The 17,507-nt window shown below is 43.1% G+C and overlaps 1 pseudogene across 1 annotated transcript in view; it reads left to right on the forward strand.

Annotated features, from left to right (window-relative positions):
- The window catches only part of LOC308687931 (complement C3-like), a 70,570-nt pseudogene that overhangs the window by 27,165 nt on the left and 25,898 nt on the right, over positions 1 to 17,507 (forward strand). Inside the window, exons 18-25 of the transcript in view lie at positions 177 to 348; positions 10,606 to 10,708; positions 10,888 to 10,976; positions 11,081 to 11,220; positions 11,436 to 11,648; positions 11,896 to 11,956; positions 14,499 to 14,803; positions 15,260 to 15,446. The product of the transcript in view is annotated as a complement C3-like (transcript). The remainder of the gene's footprint in view (positions 1 to 176; positions 349 to 10,605; positions 10,709 to 10,887; positions 10,977 to 11,080; positions 11,221 to 11,435; positions 11,649 to 11,895; positions 11,957 to 14,498; positions 14,804 to 15,259; positions 15,447 to 17,507) is intronic.

The following is a 17,507-nucleotide window of genomic DNA, read 5'->3' on the forward strand; positions in this document are numbered from 1 at the left end:
GATACCTGTTTGTCTCTTATTCAGTATTAGAAAATTGTTACTGTTGAAGATCCCGAACCTTTCACTTCACGGTTCATGTTTTATGGAAACTTTGTCTTTCCCCATAGTAGTTCTCACCATGTTCTCCTACATTGTTCATTGTCTTCTCAGCTGGTCAATACTCTGGTTAACTGAAGCAGTGCTGCTTTGATGGGATGAGGGATAATAAACTCGGCTACACCTGTGAACGAAGAGCCATGTATATTGTAGATGGGCCAGAGTGTGTCCAGGCCTTCCTGCAATGCTGCAAAGAGATGAAAACACGCAAAAGCATGAAGACAGAAGAAGAGGAAACGATTCCGGCTCGCAGTAAGTACACAGAAAAATCCCCAGTGTTAAATCTACACTGCTCATAGCACATATGGTCCCACTCTACAGAGTGTTAAAGTAACACTGAAGCAGTGTTAAAGATAATGAGATAATCAATTGATTAATAAAGTGATCATTTTTGGTGACATCTGATGCTAATGAGCAGAATCACTGAAGGAAAGAGGATCAACTAAAGAGAAGCACAAGAACAAAAACTGAGGAGTGTTCCAGAAAGCAAGGTTATCTTACTGTCAAACATACCCTGAACTCTCGGTTGATTAAACCAAACCTCGCTTACTCGAGGTATGCTGGTTCCAAAAACATGTCCAGGAGTAAGTTCATCCAAATCAGAGTATATTCATGGTTAACACACCAGACATTCACAACAGTGCGACGAATTGACGAGTCACCATAGAAACGGACGCTAAGAAAAAGCGTGCCATACTACTTATTTCATACTTCTTCATAGTGCATATCACTAACTATCTGGTGGTTGTGCAATTATTTTTGAATCTTTAAACACTGTGAATAAGAACTATAATGTTTGTTTGATGCTAGTTATTTAATAAAAAGAAAGACTGATTAAACTAAATACAGTCTGTGCTTGCAAAGATAACGGCTGTAAAAGTTTTTGTTCAGTCATTTTGCTTCAACATTGCTTGAAAGGTAAGATATATAATATATTAGATCATATATCATACTGCATATGTCTTTTATTATAGAAATACATTATAGCATAGAAAACGTCTGAATGCAGATCAACGATGTGTGAGATGAGAATTATATAGCTATATAATATAATAAAATGACTATTTCCTCATTTTTAATAGCCTTTATATATCTGTATTACTAAATATAAAAAATTGTGCACAATCTTTCTCGCCACTGGAACCTCATCAATAGGGCACTCATGCGCTGAACACCTCTAAGTAAACTAACATACTCGGTTACTTACATAACCTCGGTTCCCTGTGAGATAAGGGAAACGAGTATTGCGTTGCAAACGCTATGGGAAAACTCCTTTTCTCGAGAATATTGAAGCCTTTATTTTAAAACTCGGTGCAGCTGCATAGCGAGCACATAATAGCTGGCTGAAGCATGCTGATTGGCTGTGCTGCGGCAACTGCACAAACCTATGGCGATCCAGCAAGGACGCGCGATCCAATCAGAGCGCTTGCTCGTCTTGAGCGCGCCAATATGGGTGTGGCTGAAGGGTATGAATTCTGCAGAATATCGCCATAGAGACAGGTTCAATCGACTGAAGCAAAGCACCTGACATGAGCAAAAAGAGCACGGCTGGCAACGCAATACTCGTTCCCTTATCTCTCAGGGAACCGAGGTTACGCAAGTACCCGAGTACGTTCCCTTTTGAGAACGGTTCACTCGTATTGCATTGCAAACGCTATGGGAACCGCTATGGGTTTTAAAACGCCGTGCTATTAGCAGATGACTACTCTGAAGATGTCCAGGGAGGCCCAGGACTTATAATGGAGTACTCCGAACCATCGTAGACCAGAAGTGTTGGGTCCCAGGATGTTATATACTGCATATAGTGATAAGTGCCGAGGGCCACCATGGGGGAGCCTCAGATATATAGGTCTGGACCCATATGGGCCAGGGTCCTAGATGGAAAGGACTCTAAGTTATAGAATTTTGCAAATGTGGACGGAGCAGACCTACCGGCCGCAGCACAAATGTCTTCTATAGGAACTCCACTGGACCATGTCCAAGAGGAAGCCATACCTCTTGTGGAGTGGGCTCTTACACCTATGGGGAAAGGAAGGCCCATAGAAGAGTAGGCCAGAGAGATAGCTTCAACTTTCCATCTTGACAGTCTGTGTTTCGTGACCAGAGAACCCTTGGTGCGGCCACCGAAACAGACAAAGCTGTTCTGACTGCCCGAACGGGGCAGAGCTCTCCAAAGCCCTAATGGGGCAGAGCATGTATGCATCACTATCGTCTTCTGAAGAGGGAAGAGCAGATAGGGAGATAACCTGGGCTCTGAACGGAGTTGAGAGCACTTTAGGTACATATGTCTTGGTTTAAGGACAACCCTGGAGTCCTTAGGCCCAAACTCAAGACAGGAAGTGCTCGTGGAGAGAGCTTGTAAGTCCCCTACTCTTTTAACTGACGCTAGTGCTAGCAGGAGAGCGGTTTTGAGAGAGAGCGGCTTCAGATCAGCCGACTGGAGTGGCTCGAAGGGAGGTCCCTTGAGGCCCCGAAGGACCGTCGACAGGTCCCAAGCCGGCACCAAAGGTGGCCGAGGCGGGTTAAGCCTTCTGGCTCCTCTTAGGAAACAAACAATCAGGTCGCTTTTACCCAGGGAGGAACCAGCCACCGGGGAGTGGAAAGCTGCTATAGCTGCCACATACACTTTGAGCGTGGAGGGGGAATGGCCCGCGTCCAGCAGCTCTTAGAGAAACGTAAGTACTAGGGGTGGGAATCTCTAGGCACCTCACGATTAGATTCAATTACGATTCAATTACGATTCAGAGGGTAACGATTTTATTTTTTATTTTTTTTACTACTTGGTACTTTTAAAGCAAAGTATTTATGATGACCCATAACAAACTTACTTCCAATATTTCCTATATTAATTTTATTAATAAAACAAATGAACCAACAGGAAAATAAATGTGTGCCTGTACTAGCAGCGTACTTGTAGTAAATGAATACAAACTTAAGCATATTCTGAATCTCTAGCATTTAATAATAGACTTCTAACCAACATCCTCTTGTTATTTCGAGTGAGCAATATAATCCTTCAGACAAAAAACATTTTGCTGTAGCAAATTCACAAACAGTTTTCATTCAAAAATATAGAACAGCAGCTCTCATATAATGCTTGTGGACTTACGCATATTCTGAATAATTAGTTACATACAAAGCCGCTCTTATACACAACTAAATAATAAAGAGTTATGACTTGAAATGTTTGCTGTATACCACAATCAAAAACAGCTTATACACAAAAAGAGCACAGTCAAAATGTAACTTTTTGTGACTGGCATTGCAGTATAACGTACGTATAACATATCAGTTTACAGCATATTGATGTGAAAACTAAACAATACAGAAAGCAGCTCTCATACAAAAAATACTAAATAGGTAACAATGAAATTGCCAATTTTCCATACGTTAGCTTTTAACGAAGAGGGTGCCGTTCGAATTTGGCGCTCAGCCATCATGCGTCTCTGTTATGTGCGCGACTCTGTTATGTGCACGCCATAGACTGTCCGCGCACTGCACATCCGCTTTAGAGATCCGCCTTTTGCGTTCCGTCAATATTACGATATTAGAAGAAAAAATTTTTTTTTTTAGAAAACCGATTTTTGACGTTTGCGAAACGATTCAGAACCGTCCACGTCCGCATCGCGATGCATCTAAGAATCGATTTTTTTTCCCCACCCCTAGTAAGTACCATTGGTATGTCACAGTGGGTCCAGGTTCCAAGCTGAACACCAGCTGGTGAACACTGACCATTTGAGATGGTAGAGGCGTCTAGTACAGTGGTTCCCAAACCTGTCCTCACAGCAGAATCCCCAGTGTTAAATTAACCCTCTGAGGTCTGAGCTGTTTTCTGGGCCCTGGAGGTGTTCTGACATGCTCTGACATTTGTGCTCATTTCTGTTACTTGTGACATTTTCATGGCTAAAGTCTAATTAAACTGTATTCAGCACAAACTCTGCTACAATAATATATCAGCAGCATGTGTGTAAAAGTTTGTAGTTTTGAGATAATGACATTTATGCGTGGTTTGTGAAAATACAAAAAAAAAATATCACTGAAATAAGGTCATGAAACCCATACTGATTATTTCTTCATAAGACTTTTGAAAATTGTATGACATAGCCTAGAATATTTGCTCTAAAACTATGTGAGAATCACCCTGACTGCTCATTCAGAGAAGACAATATATTGATTTAAAAATTTTACGACGTGTTTTGTGCCACAAAGCTCTATGCAGGAGCTCATTAATATGTAAGCTTTTCTCACCCGAGTAAGACAAAGACCCTCCTCTAACTGCCCTATTAGGAGCTATCAGGCCCCTATCATTCTGAGCAACTGTTCACAAAGAATGAGGAGATTTAAAAAAGAATGGCTTTTAGATTGTCTGATTTATTTACAACACAACATAATTCAAAGATAACCAATGATCCAAAGACAGAGACCTTTGTGCCATTCCTAAAAACATTGTACATACCTTTCATTTCCAAGGTGTTTGATTTTCACTTTACCATGTTCATGTACAGAGACTCGTGTGAATGAAGTCAGCAAGACTCAGTGGCATCTGGGCCCTGAAAAAAAAAAAAAAAAAAGGGAACATACTGATATCAAGAGAAAGGCCTGCACAATTTTGGGAATACATTTTAGATTTTTCTGGTTAAAATTGCTTTTTAAAATTCACAGAACACAGACACAGACACAGACACAGACACAGACACGTTTCCAACAATAATATAATGAACACCAGGTTTGTTTGCCTTGTAGGCATAGGCTATGCACAGTGCTGCATAAAATAATAATAACAATAACCATAGCAGCCTATAAATCTTCTAAAATATTTCAGTAACAACTAAGCTAGAGAAAAATATATTGATTATCATGTTACTTCAAATGTTTCCATTCGTTATGATGATATGAAATGAGATAATAGTAAAAACATGAAGCCGTTTGGTGCGTTTTGCTTTTCGAATGTATCAAATATGATACATTCAAACGCGATCGCGCTCAAATATAAAACATTATCGTTACCATATACATATCTACGTTTGAGCAGATATCCACAAACACAGTAACAGTAAACACGGGTCTAAATATTATAATATTCCCCATATATCTAGCAACAGTTCAACTGCAATGTGAAATTTATGCAACAATAACAGACTAATATGTAAGAATTTCTTACCTGTATCTTTCTTGTCTTCAAATCGCATTCTTCTTCTTCTTCTGAGGTAAATCCAATCCTATATCCAATGTAAGCTCATGGTGCGCCTTTCAAACTCGACGAAAAGCAGAGACTTGTGGTGTTTTTTGGTGTTTTGTTTTTGAGATAACGAGCGCGTTCGCCCATGTGGAGATTTGCATGTGAATATCTTTTGCGCAAGTGGGCGTGTTCAAATTAAAAGTAATTAGGAAGTGTTTGAGAAGCTGGACATCTTGTTGGTTTTATACAAATTACTTGAACAGAGAATATTTGTTTTCAGTTTGAATCCGATCATTTAAAAGTACACACTTAAATGTTTACAAAGGTATATGGCTCATAAATGTGTGACAAGTATTCGCTGAGTTTTGTTTCAGTTTATAGACGTGCTCAAGAAAAAAAAGTTCACCGGGACGGAGAGGCAGAACGCACACCCTGTTTATTTTCTTTATTTTACAAAAGCACAATGTTTTGATTTGATTATAAGTGGACACATACAAAAGTAGAAAAAAAATTAGTACTTTTTTTATATTTCTTTTTTCTGTATGACCATAAATGACGGAGAAATGTAAGTTTATAGTGCTACAATGTGAAGAAAATCCAGCAAAACGCGCCCGCGCGTTTGTCGACCTCAGAGGGTTAACACTCCTCAGTGTACATATGTGTCCACACTACAGGGAGTTAAAAAATAACACTGAAGCAGTGTTGAAGCTAATGAGATAATTAAGTTAACACTGAAGCAGTGTTGAAGTTAATGAGATAATCAAGTGATTAATTAAGTGATGATTGGCCATTAGTGGTGACACCTGATGATAACAAGCAGACTCACTGACGGAAAGAGAAAAAAACAATAACAGAAAAAAGAGAAACACAGGAACTACTGACTTTGAACCATTAATCCACTTATTATTTTACCAGTTTGACTTTTTTTTGTCATACATCTACACACGGTCTTATTTAGATTTAACAGACGTTTAGATGGTAATGTTTTATGGAATGTTTCGTTTCATGTCACCATTATGGTGACCAGTGGTTGCTTTAGTTGGGCTCTTGACCCTTTACTATTTAACATTAGTATTTCTCTGGCTGCTCCAACTCTGTGCTTATAGAGCATATGTGTTGTGGCAAGAGTAACTATGACTTTGGCTGTGTTTCCTGAAAGCATTGCAAGTCTAATTTGATCGTATAGACCAGTGGTTCCCAAACCTGTCCTGCCGGCACCCCAACACTGCACAGTTTCTTTGTCTCCCTAATCAAACACACCTGATTCAACTCATCAGCTTATTAACCCATGTGATAATGAGATGATGAGTTGAATCAGGTGTGTTTGATTAGGGAGACAAAGAAAACGTGCAGTGTTGGGGTGCCTTCAGGACAGGTTTGGGACCCATTGGTCTAGTAGATGGTGCTCTAGCCTCCATTATGGTGTTAAGGAGTCCCTCTGGGAGGTCCTGGGGTACCCATTGAGGGGCCATGTGTGGAGGGCCCATAAGTCGGGACAGGGGTGCCAGATTGTCCTGTTCGCCTGCGTGAGGAGATCCCTCCTCAGCGGGATAGGCCACGGAGCTGTCGCTGACATATCTGGGAACCAGATCTGGGTCCACCAGAGGGGGGCTACAAGAAGGACTATGCACTTGGTGTCCCTGATCCGTTTGATGATCTGAGGGAGCATCGAGACCGGAGGGAATGCATAAAGGGGGAGGCTGGGCCACTTGTGGGCCAGTGCATCCCTGCTCTTCGAGAAGAAGATTGGGCAGTGAGAGTTGTCTTTTGAGGCGAAGAGGTCGACCTCTGCCCTGCCGAAGACTTCCCACAATAGGATAACTGCCTAGGGGTAGAGAGACCATTCCTCTGGGGGAACTTTGCATTGAGATTACATATCTGCCTCTTGGTTCAGTGTGGTTCACGCACCCGGCACATGAGCCGACCTGAGTGAGCGCAGGTTGGCGTGAGCCCATAACAGGAGCTGTTCAGCCATGGTGTACAAGTTGCGAGACCTGACAATTTATGTAGGACACCACCGCCATGTTGTCCGTCCGGACCAAGATATGGTGTCCCGCCATATGTGGAAGGAAGGTTTTTAGGGCTAGAAAAACCGCACTTAATTTGAGGCAGTTGATGCGTAGGCGTTTCTCAGAGCTCGACCAGAGGCCAGAGGCAGGCCTGCCCTCGGACAGGGCTCCCCAACCGAGGTTGGAAATGTCTGTTGAAATAGCCTTCCTTTTCGAAATCAGGCCCATGCTCACACCCTGCTGGTACCAGCTGGTGTCTTTCCAGGGGGCCAGGGCTTTGAAACAGCGCTGGTTTACCCTGATGCGTAAGTAGCCCGATCGCCACACATGAGCTGGAACCTGTAGTTTTAGCCACAGCTGAAGGGGGCGCATATGCAGTAGGCCTAGTTGGAGTACTGACGATGCAGAGGACAAAGGCCCAGAGCCCTTTGAAACGCTCTGAGGGGCGTGAGAGAGCCCACTTTGAACGAAGCAGCGAGACACTGGATTGAGAGAGCCCGGTCTGGTGTGGGCCATGCTCTCATATGCATGGAGTCGAGAACTGTTCCCAGGAACGTGATCCGTTGGCTGGGGGACAGCATACTCTTGGAAAAGTTCACTCTGAGCCCAAGGCTATCTAGATGTCCGAGGAGCCAGGTTTTGTGAGTAAGAGACTCCGCCTCCGACTGGGCCAGTATGAGCCAGTAGTCGAGGTAATTCAGAATGCACCGCTGTCTCAGGGGGAAGAGAGCCGCATCCATGCACTTCGTGAATGTACAAGGCGCTAGAGACAGTCCGAATGGTAGGACTGTGTATTGATATGTCTGCCCCTCGAAGGTGAATCTCAAGAATGGCCTGTGACGGGGGTTCACTTGGATATTAAAGTAAGCATCTTTCAGATCTACTGAGAAGAACCAGTGTACTGGGTGTATTTGCGCCAGGATATGTCTGGTCGTGAGCATCCTGAATGGCCGTACCATGAGGGCCTTGTTCAGGTGTCTGAGATCTAAAATGGGTCTCAGGCCGCCGTCTTTCTTCGGAATGAGTAAATATCGGCTGTAGAAGCCTGACTCGCTTTGGGAAGTGGGAACTATCTCGATAGCCCCTTTCGCCAGCAGACTTAACACTTTGGTACGGAGGACGTGGGACACACTGCTCCTTACCGAAGTGTAGAATATAGCACAAAAGCGTGGGGGTCTGCGGGCGAACTAAAGTGAGGAACCCTGCTTTATATTCATAACCCAGCCTGACACTTCGGGGAGGGCCTGCCAGGCCTGGGCCCGAGAGGCAAGGGGTTGTATTGCATCTGGAGGCGGAACGCCAAGACTCGGGGGCCCGACCTCCCAGATGTTTTTGTGAAGAAATTTGCTCGATTTGTGCTCTGTGTGGGTCGCTGTTAAAACAGCGTTTGGGTGCAGGGATGCGTAACGAAGGACGGGCCCATGTTCTGCAATTAATACATCTCCAGCCGCCTGAACTGAAGAGGGGGCTCTGAGATGCACTCGAGCAATCTTCAGGGGTGGTCCGGCCGCAGCGGGACATGGCCCCCTCTTTCCGCTAGATAGGATGACTTCCTAGGCTCATGGTCCAGCACTCTCAGAAAAAAAGGTACAAAAGCTGTCGCTGTGGCGGTACCTTTTCAAAAGGTACACTTTTGTACCTAAAGAGTACATATTAGTCCCTCAAAGGTACATATTAGCAGAGGTGCGTAATCCAGGGGCCAAAGAGTAAAAGTCCTGCCATATGTTTATTCCACCCATAAACTCAGTCAGCTGATTTCACTAATTAGTTCTTTCTCCTGCTGAATTAGCAAATCCAGGTGATTGGAACAAAATACTGAGGAGGACTATTACTTTCTGAACCTGGACTTTACACCTCTGCATAGCAATGTCACATGTCAGCCAAGAGCAAATAAATAAACCAGAATTGGACATTGCAGCCACAAAATCTGTATAAATCTGTAAAAGTGTACCTTTTGAAAAGGTACCGCCACAGCGACAGCTTTTGTACCTTTTTTTTTCTGAGAGTGAGTGTGAGCTTTGGCTGGGGGACCTGAGGCACTGGTTTCTCTGGCTGCGGCGTGCTCTTGGGGCGCCGTGAAGCAGAGCTGGAGCGCTTGGGGAGAAAGTGCTTCATGGCAGACCCCCTAACAGAAGGGCCGAATAGACCTGAAGTGGAGACTGGCGAGTCGAGGAAGGCGGTTCTGTCCGCGTCCCTGATCTCTGTCAGATTAAGCCATAAGTGACGCTCCAGCACCACTAGGCTGGCCATGTTGCGGCCAATGGCCTGAGTGGTGGTCTTAGCACGGAGGAGTTTTGCCTGAAACACCTGGAGGATGTTGGTGTGGCCATGGTGTGTAAAGCAGAAGCAGCCTGGCCAGCGGCGGAGTATGCACGCTCCGCGAGTGCTGAAGACGTTCTGCACAGCTTAGATTGGTGCGCGGCCTTTGCTCTCCAACTGCCAGCAGTGGGAGGACACAAATGGGCGGCGACCGTTTCTTCTAGTGGCGGGAGCTTCACATATCCTTTTTCCTCAGCGCCGTCAACAGATAAGAGCATCAAACGGAGCGGAATGCTGGCGAGGGGTTTGCTGGCGCCCCGGCAGGAATCACTCATCAAGGCGGCTTCTAGTGGGCTCTTCTTGTGGTAGCCAGTCAAGACCCAGCTTGTCGACAGCTTGAGTAATGACACGGAGAACCTCGGCTTCAATAGTCACTCTGTTGTCGACTCGTTCAGGCTGAGAGAGAGGGGCGGGGTCCGCGGAGCCCGACCAATCTTCACCCTCAGTTGCCGCCACAGAAACTGCATCGTCAAATTCCCCCACCGATCTGCCGAAAGAGACGAGGCCGGCCGCTTCGAGAGAGGGACGTTGATTGCTCTTGACAAACAGCACGGGTAAAGTGTCAGATTCTGGTGTGGGCGAGGCATGCGGGGACGGGCCCGCCGTGCACACGCTCATATCACCGCGCTCGTGGAGTTGTTGCTCGCGCCGCTTCTGCCTTCGGGGCTCGAGGGGCGCCGGAGATGGAAGATGGGAGCGAGTTTGGAACGAAGTGCTGAGATGGGCATGCTGTCACAGTAAGGAATTTGATTTAAAAAAGCAGTGCCACTGCACAGCCATAACAGTGCAGCGATCTGAGTGTGCCATTTGGAAACATTCCAATAATTTTGAGATCCATACGACTTGACAGTCTCTGACGCCCAGACCCTTTTAGGGCAGAAAAAAAAATTAGTAAAGCCGTACAAATACAATAGGGTCCCTAATACATTTTTACTTGACTTGTTTGATGTGTCCTTTTGCTCTAAAATTTATATTCTGTCACATTTTTATCTGTTACAACAGGTGATGATGATGATGAATATTATACAGACTCTGATGAGATCGTGTCACGTACTCAGTTCCCTGAGAGTTGGCTTTGGGAAGAGATTGATCTATGTGAGAATTGGTGAGTAGGAGAGCTGTCAGATGAGCACCCTTAGCAAATGATGTCATTCAACATGAGCTGTTGGCAACAGTGTGTGTGTGTGTGTGTGTGTGTGTGTGTGTGTGTGTGTGTGTGTCTGATAGTAAACAACCATTAAAAGAGTGCTTCAACAGTCTTCTTGTATTTTCCTCATATCTCAGTCCAGCACCAGTCAGAGATAAAGTGATCCTCCTGAAAGACTCTATTACTACCTGGCAGATCTTGGCTGTCAGTCTGTCACCAACACTTGGTAAAGTGAAGCTGCAAATGCAGGATACATGGTCTGAAAATCATCAGCATCATCCAGGAGCTGCTGCTTTAAACCCTTCTGTGTGTCTGTGTTCCTCCTCAAAGGCATCTGTGTGGCAGAACCTGAGGAGATTAGAGGTTTCAAGCCATTTTTCATCGACCTCAAGATCCCTTATTCAGCTGTGCGCGGTGAACAACTGGAAATCAAGGCCATTATTCACAACTACACACCAAGGAAGCAGAAGGTGGTAGATTTGATATTAAAAAATATTTTTTGAATTATGTTATACATTAAAACCATGTTCATCATAATAACTATTGCTGCTGGAGTCAAATCATAGACATATCAGAAATATCCTCTGTCATCACACAATTCATGTTCAGATGAAATGCATTTATTTTGGAGGAAGTTTCCTCTAGATATTGAAGTGATTTGTGTCTCGCTCTCCTGTTTTCACAGGTGCGTGTGGAGTTTATGGAGACAGAACATGTTTGCAGCTTTGCCAGTAAGAAAGGCAAATACAGAACAACAGTAAACATTGGCAAAGACTCCAGCATAGCGGTTTCATATGTGATTATTCCCATGACACTGGGAAATCATGATATTGAGGTGAAAGCTTCAGCATATGATTCTGTCCACACTTATGGAGTGAGAAAGACCCTGAAGCTGGTGGTAAGTCTGACGGGATTTCTGTCAATTTTGATTTGGTCATTCATTAATATAATCAATAGATATTTGTCATATTTTAAATAGATAATCTCTCTCTCTCTCTCTCTCTCTCTCTCTCTCTCTCTCTCTCTCTCTCTCTCTCTCTCTCTCTCTCTCTCTCTCTCTCTCTCTCTCTCTCTCTCTCTCTCTCTCTCTCTCTCTCTCTCTCTCTCTCTCTCTCTCTCTCTCTCTCTCTCTCTCTCTCTCTCAGTCTGAGGGTGTGCTGATTCCATTACACAGACCAAACGTGGAGCTCAATCCTGTTAAGAATGGTGAGATTTACTGTGAACCCTACAATTACATTACTGTGTTATACTTGCATTACACAACATTACACACATTATACTTTCAGCCAATTATGAAAAAAAAAAAACTTTTCTAAATATCATTATAGTTCGAGTTAATCAACTTCCTCCATCTTCCTCTTTGTCTCTGTTTCTCATCCCAAATGGAACAGGGGAAACACCTATAGTAATTAAAGCTGAAACACTAAAGGATCGGGTTCCAGACACACCTGCTAACACCTACATCTCGATTACTGGTGAGGAAAAATATGTTTTCATGAATGTGCAACATCTATCTACTCCTCCGGGAGTTTTAGCACTTGTATGAAGATTGTTCCTCAGTATTTAATGCTGGGACTGGTTTGTAATTGGGGTTCAACGACTTCATACTTTTTAAAGTCGGCATTTATGTGTTGAAAGTCAAGTCGACTAGTCGCTGATGACGTCATTGATGAACAATTCAGCTATGGCATATGACGCTCCTACATAACAGCTTATTTTTATCAGTTATTTTGTCTTTTTGGATTATTATGTTGATCACAGATTTCTGCTCATTCTAAATCAGATATAGATACAGATTACATATAAATGAACGCATTAGTGTGAGAGAGAGCCATTGCGTGTGCATTAATTTTACCTGGCAGCGTCTCTCTACTAATACTGAAGATGTGGGTTTTAGTTACTACTAAATATATGGCAGGACCTTTTTTAATTCCTAAGCTATTTTATTGATAAATCACAGAACAGAGTTTACAATACATTACTGCACTACAGAAAGATTCTGTAAGCACGATCTTCATGTGATATGTGCGCTATTATCTGTGTGTGCGAAATGCAGCAGCAGAATCCCAGATAGCAAAGGTCAAATGGGCCGTATCTGGCCCACACACATCAAACTGGTTCTCAAGCAGATCGCCTATCAATCAAACTCCCTGTGAAGGGTGAATTTTCCAGCTTTCTGTGTTTTCACTGTTATATGGTAGGGCACGCTACACTGTTAACCCTTGCTGTAAAAAAAGGCCAAATTCTGACAATATCATACCTTTTTCCATTAAAACAGTAATATACCGTAGAAAACAAAAATAGCCTACAGGAATATACTGTGAATTAACAGTGCTCAAAATCGACACTGAGAGGCTGTTTTCCCAATCACACCCTATACCCTCATTCACTATTCCCTACATTAGTTCACTAATAGTCCACTTGAATGAAAAGAAGTGAGTGAATTGAGACACTGATGAACACCTGATAAGCAGAATCACTGAAGGACAGAGAAACAAGAACAGAAAAAAGAGAAACACAAGACCTACAACTGACTTCCAGCCACACTGAGTGTGAAAACAGTTTACAAACCAGTTTACAAACCAGTTTAACATTATTTCTTTCATACAAGTACAAAAGTTCTTGTTGAGAATTAACAGAGATTTAGTTAATACTAAAGTTTGTTGTCACCATGATGGAGATCAGTATTTGCTTTAGTTGGCCTCTTGTCCCTTGACTACTTACCATTCATCTCTCTCTGACTGCTGTAACAGTGAGTTTATAAAACACATTTGTTATGGCAAGAAAAAGTCAAGAGGAACTTGATCAGATGTTTTAGGGATTTTGTGATTATATCACAATTATTCTGGACATGTCTGATTCTCTGATCTTTCCTGTATATATTATTTGAATATATGGGTATTTCATATTTTGTATACATCTGTGAATCTATAACACGAAATCAATATTTCTGTAATCAGGTCTGCTGAAGAATATTGTAATAATATAGCGCATTAAAACATTTATAATTCCTGCTTGACTCAGACACACACAGACATCAACAATCAGCACATGAATCTCAACAATGGTGACAATCAAAAGTTTCATGTCGCAATGCATGCTGGGTTCCAGGATAATATAAAACTCCCAGCATGCACTTCTGCATGAATAATATATATATATATATATATATATATATATATATATATATATATATATTGCCACCATTGTTGAGATTAATGTGCTAATTTGTTATATCTCTGTGTTTCTGAAAGACAGTGGAGCTCTGTTTCTCTGGTTATGCATGATGTGTTAAAAAATAAGTAATTGTAATTTATTGCTGTGGTTTCACAGTGGTGGTAATGTAACACTTTTGATTGAGAATTAAACTCTGAATGAGTGAAAATGAATTCCTTAGTGAATGAACTGGCTATATGATGATTTTTTCATCATGATTCTTACTAGGACTGGTTGTTAAAGATCCCTAACTTTCAGCACAACAATTGAATGGGGATGTCATCTTGGGTTGGGTGAAATTTTGGCACAGATCTCTTGGTGCCACCAGTGCGACACATCTTCAGTTGTGTGCCCGACCTCATTGGATGTTTCGGCCACTTATCACAAGACACCCTCTGCCGGGGTTGGCCCACCACGGGTTGATCAGACCCGGGTGTGTGTCGCACGGTGGTGGCACCATGCGATCATTTGGCAGCCCATGTTGCGTCCATACGTTTCAGCCACAGCCAGTAACTGCTCCGTTCCGCTGCAGTGACAAGTTCTTTGATTGCCCTCCGTTGGGACTGCCCTCTGATCCCTACTTCTTTCAAGAGCCTTGTGGTAGAGCTGGCAACAAAACCTCTGCATCCCACCTCCACTGGCCACACCTTCACGTTCCAGCCCCGCCCCTCTGCTTCAGCTGCTAAGTTGGCATATCGCAGCCTCTTCCGCTCGAATGCCTCGTCGATGGCATCCTCCCATGGGACAGTCATTTCAACGATGAAGACACGCCGGCAGGACTTGGACCAGAGGACAAGGTCTGGGCGCAGGTTGGTTGCTGCAATTTCGGGTGGGAAGGTGAGCCTCTGGTTAAGGTCTACCCGCATTTCCCAATCCCGGGCTGCGTTCAGTGGGCCAGAGTCTGGGAGTGATGGCTTAGTCCACTGTTTCTCCCCTTCCCGCATGAAGGTTGTTCTCCGTGGGATGGTAGTCTGGGCATTTAGAGGTGTGGCGTTGGTGGTTACCCTCTTGTTCTCAAGTTCGGCAGCCAAACACCTCAGCACTTGGTTGTGGCGCCAGGTGTACCTTCCTTGAGTTAGGCTGGTCTTGCAACCCACCAGGATGTGTTTGAGGGTTGCTGGGGCTGCACACAGGGGACAGGCTGGGTCCTCTCCATACCAGAGATGTAGGTTGGTTGGGGAGGGCAGGACGTCATATGTGGCTCTGATAATGAACCTTAGCCTATTAGCCTCCATACCCCACATCTCACTCCATGTGATTTTTCTCCTCTCCACGCCATCCCACTTCATCCAGCGGCCTTGCTGGGCTTGGGAGACAGCCTTGGCACACCTGGCTGCTTCCTCCTGGTGGCACACCTCCTCCACCACCATGTGCCGCCGTTCGGTTGGAGTAGCCTTTTGCCATGTGGGTGTTGCTGCTTCCAATCCAAGGCCCCCTCTGCCATGTTGGCCCACCTCTGACGACTGGACCCCGGGATTCTGTGAGAGTCATTTCCAGCCTTGATTTGGCACATTTGTACTCCTCCACCAGGCTTGAGATTGGCAGGGAGAGGGCTCCGTTGCTATACAGGCCAATGCTGGTAAGGCTTCTCGGCAGTCCAAGCCACTTCCTCACTTGTGCATTCACTAATCTCTCCAGTCGAATGGCATGGGATAGCGTGACCTCATAGATAGAAATTGGCCACATGAGACGGGGCAGCAGCCCAAACTGAAAGCACCACAGCTTCAGCTTCCCTGGGAGAGCAGTGTTGTTGATCTTCTTGAGGCCGCTGATTGTATCCTGCCTGAGTTTCTCCACCTGCTTCGAGTCTTTGAGTTCTGCACTATACCAGCGGCCGAGGCTTTTGATGGGCTTCTCCAGAACTGTTGGTATTGGCTCGTTGTTGACCTGGAACCTCTCATAATCATTATAACCACAATCATTCATAAACTGTGTGCGCACAAGTGTGACTTGCACAAAAACAGCTCAAGCAGCAAAAGAAACAATAATGTTTTAGCATCAGCATCCCAACTAAAGCAAGCACTGATCTCTATAATGGTAACTTAAAACCAAACATTTTCAATTAAACATCTCAATAACAACTTCTGTATATGACAGAAATAAAGTCATACTGCTTAATAATAAGTGTAATAATGTGTAATGGCTGGAAGTCAGTTGTAGTTCTTGTGTTTCTCTATTTTCTGGTCTAACAGCAGGTGTTCATCACTAATGCTCAACAATCACTTACATATTCTCTTAATTATCTCACTGCAACACTGCGTCAGTGTTACTTTTACTCTTTGTAGAGATTTTCCTGTGGGGTTGAAAGGGTTAACAGTGTAAAATGAAAAGACACACCCACAAAATGTATTTTTAACAGTCTAGGGTCTATTTTTAACAATCTAGTCTAACTGGCTAGGGCTGGGCGATATATCGCGCGATATTGTTATGCGCATCTCGTCAGTAAAGCCGGTTCCCTTGATTACTAGTATCACCTGCTTTCAGATGGAGCGGTGTTGAATTTACACTCCTGGGGCTGTGAGTGTATATGAGTCCACACTCGAGTGTAAAGTGTTAAAATAAGAGTGTTAAATTAACACTCAAGAGTGTTAAAGTGAATGAGATAATTAAGTGATTAATTTAGCGATGATTGAGCATTATTGAAGACACCTGATGTTAGCAAGCAGAATCACCGAAGGAGAAAATCACAAATTGTAAGTTACCATTAAGGTGATGGGTGTTTGCTTTAGTTGGGCTCTTGATCATTACATGTTTACTTTAATTTCTACTGTTGTTTGTCTGCTGTTATTGATTTATAACAGCTAAATGAACAAAGTAAAGTGTGATCTGATAGTGTTGGTTATGTTTTGCCATAATCATGCAGTGATCTGAAAAATGAAATTTATTTAGGTAGTTCGGTTTAACTTGTTAGCAGCAGTTTTGTGATTCTTCATCTTATGATTATCAGTACTTTTCTTATAATTCAAACTATTTAATAAACATTGTTCTGATCAAAAGACTTTCAAATGAATTTATTTAGAAACACAGACATCAATAATCAGCCTGTGAATCTCAACAATGGTGACAATAATAAAGTATGTTGCAGTGGCTGCCACCAATCACAACTCATTAATGGCTCCCAACATGCATTGCGGTATGAATAAATTATGATCTGAATTGTCTATGTAATTTACTTTTCCTAATTGAATATTCTGCTCGTCACCATTGTTGAGATACATTGACTGAATATTGAGGTCTGTGTGTGCCTAAAAGAATGATTTTTTTTTTTAAACAACTTTTAAGAAATCCTTTATTATATCAAAAATTCTGGGCATTTATGCAGATTCACAGTTATGCTGTAAACAACAACATACATCAAAGTCAGAAAGAAGGATTTTAATGAGTTCAGTGATCAAGTTCAAATGATGATTGTCATAACATAACCAACACCATCAGATCACTTTTTTTCTTTGTTCATTTGGCAGTTATAATTCAGATACAACAGACAAAGTCTAAAGTAAACATATAAGGCTCAAGAGCCCAACTAAAGCAAACAATCATC

The sequence above is a fragment of the Scardinius erythrophthalmus genome, assembly GCF_964197995.2.
Source record: "Scardinius erythrophthalmus genome assembly, chromosome: 3".
Classification (NCBI taxonomy): Eukaryota; Metazoa; Chordata; class Actinopteri; order Cypriniformes; family Leuciscidae; genus Scardinius; species Scardinius erythrophthalmus.